A 10,221-nucleotide genomic window follows, 5' to 3' on the forward strand; every position below is an offset into this window, starting at 1 on the left:
GAATACAGAAACCGGAGGGAATGACAACGTGGTGTAGTGGTTAAGAGCGGTGGTTTGGAGCGGTGGATTCTGATCTGGAGAACCAGGTTTGATCCCCCACTCCTCCACATGAGCGGCGGAGGCGAATCTGGTGGCCTGGATTTGCTTCCCCCCTCCTCCACATGAAGCCAGCTGGGTGACCTTGGGCTAGTCACACACTCTCAGCCTCACCTACCTCACAGGAGTCGAAAAGGGCAAGAGTCCAGTAGCACCTTAAAGACAAACAAAAATATTTTCTGGCAGGGGACGAGCTTTCGTGAGCCACAGCTCCCTTCTTCAGATACAGCTAGAATGTGAAAGATTCTAGCTGCAACTGAAGAAGTGAGCTGTGGCTCACGAAAGCTCATCCCCTACCAGAAAATATTCTTGTTAAGTCTTTAAGGGGCTACTGGACTCTTGCCCTTTTCGACTACTGCAGACAGACTAACACGGCTACCCACTGTGAACTACCTCACAGGGTGTCTCTTGTGGGGAGGGAAATAGGAGGCGATCGTAACCCGGTTTGAATCTTCCTTAAGTGGGAGAGAAAGTCGGCCTGTAAAAACCAACTCTTCTTCTAACCCCTTGTAAGAACTGCAGACGGCAGGGGCCATCTTAGAAGAGGTATCTACCCCACCCCCATACAGACACCGGAGGGAATGCGGCTTCTAAAAGGGGGCCTGCAGCCACATAACCCCTGATGCATCCAAAACACACACCCTCCAAGTATTAGGATTTCAATCCCATTGAAGACAGTTCACAGTGGGTAGCCCTGTTAAGTCTGTCTGCAGTAGTAGAAAAGGGCAAGAGTCCAGTAGCACCTTAAAGACTATTTTCTGATAGGGTATGAGCTGTGGCTCACGAAAGCTCATACCCTAGCAGAAAATATTTTCGTTAATCCCATTGAAGACCCCCAGGATGTCTCGAACGGGGCTGAAATGGCCCGCCCTGGCAGGCCAGGGCGCTGGGAACCACGGCAGCGGAGCGCCTGGCAGAGCCTAGAAAGGGCCAGGCTTCAGATCAACCCCCTCAACCTTAGCCCCCACCCCCCTTTCTCTGCCCTGACCTCCTTCCCTTCCCTTCCCAGACTCCCCCAGCCCGGGCCATCCACTCCTCTCCGCACATGTCTCCTTTTCCTGAGCATGCAGGGAGCGAAACGGCGCCGCGGAGCAAACCTGGGGCCCTTTACGCAGGGGAGGGTCGGCCTCGGCTCGGCCGCTCTCGAGACGCACGTTTCCCCCCTCCAAATTCCTAAAACTCAAAAAGGGAGCCCCCCCTGCAAGGTTTTGGGGATTCGGAGGAGGGGGGAATGTGCATCCCGAGAGCGGCAAGTTTGGGGGCACTTTCACCCCGCCCAAATCGTGCACTTTCCATCCCCTTTCAATGCACTTTGAAGGTGGGTCTGACTGCGTGAACCGGGAAAAAGTCCACTTGCCCAACGATCGCTCAGGTGCCGTGAAAGTGGGTTGAACGTGCGCGATCTGGCCGGAGCGAAAGGGCCCCCAGAGGCAAACCCTCCCGTGCGTAAATGGCCTTTTCCTCCTTTCGCTCCGCTGCCATTTCATAACTTTCCTGCAGTTTGGTTTCAGTTTTGCCGTTTACATGGCCGGTATCTGTGTGGCCATTTATTCATGGAAGGTTTTGCCTTGGATTTGCCACTCTTTAGATGCACTTTTCCCCATCCATATTCTCAAAACTCAACCATCAGCCACCATGCAGAGTTTCGAGAATTCAGATGGGGAAAATGTGCATCTATAGAGTGACAAATCCAATGCAAAACCTTCCATGAATAAATGGCCTGTGTGGGGGGGGGGGGAGTAAAGGAGCGGACTTCCTTTCCTTTTGCCCCTTAGAAGCTCCTTGATCCATTGATCTCGAGCAGCATGTCTCGAGTGTTGGAGGGATGTCAGGATTGCAACAAATCTTGCCACTGACAATGTAGCCTTGGTTTTTTTTTATCGCGGAGCGGACTTCCAGGAAAGCCGGGCGCTGGCGGGGGTGGGACGGGGTGGGGGTCCTTCTAGTTTCACAAGCACAAAAGCCAGCTCCAGGGCGCCTTAGGCAACGCGGGGGAGAAGCGCGCGCCCCCACTTCGGCTCCCCCAGCCCACCTCCTGACAGCGTCGGCTCGCACTTACCGCAGGAGCGGAGTCTTCTTCCAATTCTAATTCTAATTCATCCAAGGCGAGAGAAAAGTTGCAATATATATATTTATATATATATATATTTTTTTAAGTTAAAAAGGATAATACTACTTGTGCCAAATCGCTCAGGGGGAGCAGGAGCCGCTGCCCTGCCCAGGTCCCGTGGAGAAAAGTGCCCCTTCCCAAGCGCACAGCGGCTTTTATAGACCGCGGGGCCGACTCCGGCCCGGGGGTTTCCGCCTTCTCTCGCTTGTCGTCCGCCGCGAGGAGCAGGAGGAGGAGCTGCCCCCCCCCCGGGGGTGCTTCGCCGCGCAAGACGCCCCGTAGAAAGGCTGGCCGGGAAGCCCGGCGGAGCGCGCGGGCCCGGCTGGCTCTCGGCGCATGCATCACGGGCCGCGTGCAGATCGGAACATCAGGAAGGCCCTGCTGGATCAGACCCAGGCCCATCAAGGCCAGCAGTCTGTTCGCACAGTGGCCAACCAGGTGACTCTAGGAAGCCCACAAACAAGACAACTATAGCAGCACCATCCTGCCTGTGTTCCACAGCACCGAGTATAATAGCATGCTCCTCTGATCCTGGAGAGAAGAGGTCTGCATCATGACTTGTATTCATAAGAATATCACAAAGGCCCTGCTGGATCAGACCCAGGCCCATCAAGGCCAGCAGTCTGTTCGCACAGTGGCCAACCAGGTGCCTCTAGGAAGCCCCCAAACAAGGCAACTGCAGCAGTATTATCCTGCCTGTGTTCCACAGCACCTAAGATAATAGGCATGCTCATAAGAAAGGCCCTGCTGGATCAGTCCAAGGTCCATCAAGGCCAGCAGTCTGGTCACACAGCGGCCAACCAGCGGCCTCTAGGAAGCCCCCAAGCAAGGCGGCTGCAGCAGCACCGTCCTGCCTGTGTTCCACAACACCTAAGATAATAGGCATGCTCCTCTGATCCTGGAGAGAAGAGGTCTGCATCGTGACTAGTATCCATTTTAACTAGTAGCCACTCTCCTCTATGAATATGTCTAACAAAGGTAAAGTGCAAGCACCGGGTCATTCCTGACCCATGGGGTGACGTCACATCCCGACGTTTACTAGTCAGACTTTGTTACGGGATGGTTTGCCTTCCCCAGTCATCTTCCCTTTACCCCACTCTTAAAGCCTTTGGAGTTGGCAGCCATCCTGGTGCAGGGAGATCCACAATTTATGCGTTGTGAAAAAAGATTTTATAAACTGGACAAGGAAGGAGCTTTTTATATTGCTTTCTCTCTTTTTATTTTATTTATCACAAAGAAGGGATACAAAAGGGGGGAAAGGGAGGAATAGGGAACCGTCTACAGATAATATATATCTGAAAAAAAGGACGTTTCAGCATAAAAAATTACAGCATAATTACCACATTTATTTCTTCAATTAATTGAATAGAGTATCTTATTCTTCTAGCAAATTACTTCACTTTAACTCCCCAGGATTGTACCTTTATTCTTATTGTACTAAAAAAATAGCTTCACTATACTTCAGCCAGTGTTTATACCTTTTACACTAGTGGTGTTATTATAAAATTTCAACTACTGGTTTCTATATTGCTTTCTTGAAGGCGACAGGGAGGTTGAACACATGAAGCTGCCTTATACTGAACCAGACCCTGGGTCCAACAAAGTCAGTATTGTCTACTCAGACCAGCAGCAGCTCTCCGGGGTCTCAGGCAGGGGTCTTTCATGTCTCCTTGTCTAATCCCTCTAACTGGAGATGCTGGAGATTGAACCTGGGACCTTCTGCATGCCCAGCAGACGCTCTACCACTGAGCCACGGCTCCTCCCCACGCATGGTATGGAGAGAGTGGACACGGAGAAGCTTTTCCCCTCTCTCATAATACTAGAATGCAGGGTCATCTGCTCAAGCTGGAGGGTGACGGATTCAAAAAGGATATAAGGAAGTATTTCTTCACACAACGCACAGTTCAATTGTGGAACTCCCTGCCCCAGGATGTGGTGACTGCTGGAAGGCTTTAAGAGGGAGTGGACATGTTCATGGAGGAGAGGGCTATTCATGGCTGCTGGTCAAAATGGATACCAGTCATGATGCAGACCTATTCTCCCCAGGATCAGAGGAGCAGGCCTGTTATATTAAGTGCCGTGGAGCACAGGCAGGATGGTGCTGCTGCAGCTGTCTTGTTTGTGGGCTTCCTACAGGCACCTAGTTGGCCCCTGTGTGAACAGACTGCTGGCCTTGATGGGCCTGGGTCTGATACAGCAGGGCTCTTCTTATCTTCTTATGTTCTTATTTGATTTTTTTAATTAAATGATTTTATTCATTTTTTGAAGGGGGTACAGAAAAAAAAGGGAAAAGACAAATAGGGAAGATTTTACTGTTCATCTTGTGTCTGTGCCCAGTGAAGCCCGTCTACATAACATTTTTTTTTCTATTGTTATTATCGATCTTTTTGAGATACAGGAGAGTGAGGAGGAGAGGTAAAGCATGGGGAATAGGGCAATGGTGCGTGTGCTATGATCCGCAACCCACATCCAGTTTTGCGCCTAGTAGTACTCCGTGTAGTTCTACTCAACTCATTATTAAGTTTTTGTTCTGAAATGTTGTCTATCTATAAAAAATGTTTGGTCTGTCTCATAGTAAAAATCGCGGATTCTTTCTGCGGTGGCTTGAGTGAAACCCTAGCTGCACTGTCCTTGCAATCTGATTATGACCTAGATCAGTTTTCACCTGGATTTTCCGTAGAATGGTCGCCACTTTTGTTGATGCTCTTCTAGTTGCGTGCCGTGGATTAAGTTTGTCAGTCTTGCCATCGTTGCCATCATTTTTGTAACCCATTCAGAGGTTTTTGGAGTTTCCTTGTTTTTCTAGTGTCTTGCATATGACTCAGATCAGCAGGAGCGGTCAGAAGGCGCAACTGCCAGGCCTTCTGTTGGGGAAGGGGAGTAGAGTTGAAGGGAGGAAAAGAGGGAAGCTGCGGAGAGGGTGGTGTGAGCTGCTGCCGGAGGAAACAAGCAGACAGACTCAGTGCTGAGCCAGCGTGAAGGAATAGCAACAAATGAAGAAGCAGGAGGGAGGGAAGGAGGCGGTGGTAAGGATGGTGCGAGAAATGCCATTGTGAGTAAGCAGCAGTGCCAGGGTGCGGGGAAAGAAAGAGAAAGCCAAGAGTGGCTTGCTATAGATACATGCTTGCTTTCTAGCATATTGCCATTTAGGCTTTTGTTTATCATCCTTAGAATTTCGCTGCGAATGCATTAAATTGTGTCAATTGTGGTCCCTTTAAACGCCTTGGGGTCGGCAAGCTGAAGAAGATTTTCGAAACGCGTTCTTGTGTCAGACCCAGCCACGGACCTTTTTTCTAATTGTTTCTTCATGATATATGTAGAAATAATTTTCCTATGTAAATTCTTTTCCTTTACTTATATTAGCCTTTGTAGGCTCTACTTAATTTGTTGTATTGCCCTTAAGCCCTGCGAGGCACTTAGTGTGTATTCAACACTTATTTATGTATGGTTTTGGTGTTTGATTTTAGTTTCTTTGGTTATCAATAATACCATTATAACATTTACAATTTTGATCTTGATTCATTAGTGTTTGATTATATTTGAGCCACGTGCTGCTACTCTATACAGTTTCCACTATTTTCAGCATAGGTTCCTTTCTCCTCCAGTTTACTAACTACCTGGAGGTTGGCAACCCTATTGTGAGAAGGCCCAGCCTGTGGAGTACAAGATTACCTCCCCTGTGTGACCCACATTTTAAAAAAATCTTTATTATTTTTTAATAAAACATATACTCCTCTCATACTTCATGTCTACAACAAGATCCTCCTCAAATAAACAATAGAGCAGTACTAATACATTCTATATCATCTAGTATTATTCTTTAAATCTGCACAAACACTTGCTTCTTTAATTAGACAGATATAAATCTCTGGCCTGTCTTTAGTCTGAATTATTTTTCTTATTTAAAATTATATTGCTTTGGCAATTGGACTCTACGGCACTGAAGTCCCTCCCCTCCCCAAACCCCGCCCTCTTCAGGCTCCGCTCCAAATCTCCAGGTATTTCTCAACCCAGAGCTGGCAACCCTATGTCCACTGCTTGGAAGCCTTCCTGATTCAAGAAGCCTACTAAATCTACAGTGAATAGTCACACCATCTGTCAATTAGACCCCAAGCAGCACACTCCCCAACTCAGAGGTAAGGACTGATAGCTCTATTCAAATTATTGTCTTAAGCTTCCCCACTCTACCAATATTTTAAATGCACCCTTTCCCCACCCACCCTTTTATTTATTTAGCATATTTATATGCCACTTTTCTCCTGGAACACAGGACTCAAAGTGGCTTACTAACAACAAAGGCAATCAAATCTAAAAAGAATACAGTCGTTTAAAATCCTACTATATCAAAGCATATCTTGAGAGCCAGCGTGACGTAGTGTTTACAAGCGGTAGCTTGGAGCAGTGGACTTTGATCTGGAGAACCGGGGTTGATTCCCCACTCCTCCACATGAAGCCAGCTGGGTGACCTTGGGCTAGTCACAGTAAGCCGGTTTGATTCTGCCTTAAGTGGTAGAGAAAGTCGGCATGTAAAAACCAACTCTTCTTCTTCATCATCTTGCTCACGCCCCCCATTATCATGAAAATTTAAAATGGGTGGAAAACACTACAACAGCAAGAAACCATCCACAGAGACACACACACACAAATCCGCTAGGAAACATAGGAGTTAAAACCAGGAAAAAAACAAAACCAAAAAAACCTGCAGGTCAAGGCAAAAAGCAGCCTCTCCTTCCCATTCTCGAGTCTTTATATCATCTCTTGACAGAGTTGTAGCTCTGCAGGCAGGAGGGGGAGCTGACAATCTGCAGGCGGAAGATAGTAAGTGCCCCCCCTTCCTTTAGCACCAAGCACGTACACGCACACACTTTCCAAAGGCTGGAAACCTTCCCCTTTCATAAGGGAACGCTCCAACAGCCTCCCTCCCACCTATTCCTCCTTTTTGATACTTTCGCTTCGCCCTGCAAGGGGACGCTCTGAACTGCTCAATAAGATAGGCTCCATTCATTAATGTAGCAAGGCTCACGCAGGCGCTGTAGAAACTAATGACGTTGTATTGACAAGCGAATATCGGATGTTAAGAAAATGTATCATTGTGGTGCTGGAATGTCAAATGTCTATAAAACCTCTTGCATGTGCCCTGCTTCGGGGTGGCAGGATCGCGGAGCTGTTTGTCTGGATCCTGACTCACCCGGTTATGACTCCTTGGCCAATAAAGCGAGCCGTAAGCTCAAACCAACCTCCTGCCCTCATTGATCTCATTGGACTCTACGATAATGGGGGGAGCACTTCAATTTCAACCTGGGATTTGTTCCACAGAGAAACACGCTGTAAGCAACTATACTATTAACAAGCGGGGGGGACCTGAAAGGATTGGGGGAAATCTAATTTCCCCCTCTAATAGGGTTGCCAGGTCCCTCTTCGCCACCGGCGGGAGATTTTTGGGGCGGAGCCTTAGGAGGGCGGGGTTTGGGGAGGGGAGGGACTTCAATGCCATAGAGTTCAATTGCCAAAGTGGCCATTTTTCTCCAGGTGATCTGATCTCTATCGGCTGGAGATCAGTTGAATTAGCAGATCTCCTGCTACTACCTGGCAGTTGGCAACCCTACCCTCTAAACACTATTTCCTCTTTCCCATCTCTGAAATCCCCTATAGCCTCTCCCTGTTTTCTTCTTCCTTCTCCCCTTCCCACCCACCAGCAAATCTATCTTTATCTGCCCACCGACCCACCCCCACCCCCTGTCTTCAGCTTTCCTTCTCCTCCCCCTGGCATCCTCTCCCTGGACAAACTTTGTGCAGTTCCAGACACTGGGAAGGCTAGGCCTAGTTTTGCAGTGTTGGTCTCCAGGCTGGGCCCAGTTGCATGGTAGGGAACCCGCAAAGACTTGTGGGGGCACCTCACTTATCCCCTCCCTATACTATTGCCTCTTTTCCTCCTTCTGGCAGGCCCCATATCCTCAACTTCCCCTGCTTCTTTCTCTCCTTCCTGTCTACCAACCATCCTACTGTAACCCTGAAAGCAGCCCTGAGTCAGTTTTTGGGCTACCTTCATGACATCTCAGGCCAGGCCCTGTCTGAGATTGCAGAAGAAGCCATGTTTAATATTAAAGCTGAGAAACTGATAAGAAGGAGCAGGCAGCAGAAAATCTGACTCACAGGGCGGTGGCCACATTCCCCAAGAAGCTAAGATACGTCCTTGACAACAGTTATATTCTTTGGCTTCCTGAGGACTCATCAAAATTCAGGCCATGATCCAGGCTTGCGGAAGAATAACTTGCCTTCTGGGACCATCCAGGAATCTACTTTACAATGCAGAATTCCCTGGAAAACTAAGCACAAGGCCCATCGGTCGTCTCCTCAACTTTGTTAATCAGGCTTGTCACTCTGATAATTTAATCAGATACCATCCAGCCCTGCCTAGCCCTTTGTTAAACCAGGTCAAACTGATCTTCTGGGCAGGTAACCTAATCACCCCAGGTTGATATAGAGATTAGGAATAAAATCTATCTGCTGATAGCGAAGTCGGCCAAATCTGAGGATACTTAAAACCAGTGACTGAAGCCATGAACGGGCAAGACAGATCTTTCTACAAACCTGAAAAGGGCCCCAGGTTTGCAGAAAAATGTGGAATGTAAAAATAATAGATCGGGGAGGACTGAAAACCCCAAAATGACAAAAGAAGCGCCTGCACTTTAAGCAATGGATTCCCTCTGTGGCTGTTGCTAGGCAACCACAGTATTCCAGTCTGGGTTTCTGTGCATAAAAAGGCAGGGGGAGAGGGAAGGGTAGTTCCAGGCCTATTTTGGCCTTTGAGGGAGGACTCGTCTTGGACAGGCCTGAGCAGGGTTGCCAGCTCCAGGTTGGGAAATTCCTGGAGATTTTGCGGTGGAGTCCGAGGAGGGCAGGGTTTGGGGAGGGGAGAGGCCTCAGCTGAATATATTGCCATTCTAGCTGTATCTGAAGAGCTGTGGCTCACGAAAGCTCACACCCTACTAGAAAATATTCTTGTTAGTCTTTAAGGTGCTACTGGACTCTTGCCCTTTTCTAATATTGCCATAGAGTCCACCCTCCAAGGCAGTCGTTTTCTCCTTTTCTCTGTTTGTTCAATATAAAGTCTGTTCAATATAATTAAATAACTTCACAAGATTAGTCATGGAGTCAGTTCAGAAGTACTGCTGTAGGAGGCCTACACTGACAAGGCAAAAGGGGGGGGGGGAAACCAGCCACTTTAACCTTTTTTCCCCCTCCATTGCCGTTTGCAAAGACTGCTGTTTAGCATTCCCCCACTTTGGCTGAATTTACAGTGTTTCCCTAATACAGAGATTCTGGCAGTCTTCCTGGACGTCCTTGGCAGAATGCCTGGTTGCTGATAAGATGCAGTTTCTTCTAACAAAATGCATTTTCGTCGCCCTTGATATAATTCCAGGAGCTTTCCCGGAGAACCAGCTGCATACTCTCTTAAAGCCGGTCACTTTTGGACTCAAAATTCTGTCATTGTGCACCATATCACTATCTTATGTGCTAATAAAGAAGATATGGGGTCCTTAAACATCTGGGCCTATAACCTCCCCCTCTTGCTGTGGAAGCTCACTGGGTGATTTTGGACCATTCACATACTTTCAGCCTAACCTACTTCACAGGGTTGTTGTGCGGATAAAAAAGGAGTAGAGGAGAATAATATCAGCTGCTTTGGTCCACACTGTGGAGAGAAGTGGGGTATAAATGAACCAAATAAATAATAGAGTTGAAGATGGGAAGCAGATAAAAGGTAGGTTGGAAAGTGGCAGAGGAGGAGAGAAGAGGCAAGGATGGAGGAGAGGATATGGGGGTTGCCAGGGGGTGGGAAAGAGGAAAGCGTGGGGAGGGGGATACAGGGGAAAGTCAGGAGTCACCCCACAAGTCCTTGAGGGTTCTGAACCATGCAAGTGGGCCTGGCCCAGTGGCCGGCACCGCTCAACTGGACCACAGTTTTCCTACTGAAAGGCTGCCGGGGGCAGGGAAGCTTATGACAGAGGGGC

This window comes from Euleptes europaea, chromosome 15, assembly GCF_029931775.1.
Source record: "Euleptes europaea isolate rEulEur1 chromosome 15, rEulEur1.hap1, whole genome shotgun sequence".
In the NCBI taxonomy this organism is placed as follows: domain Eukaryota; kingdom Metazoa; phylum Chordata; class Lepidosauria; order Squamata; family Sphaerodactylidae; genus Euleptes; species Euleptes europaea.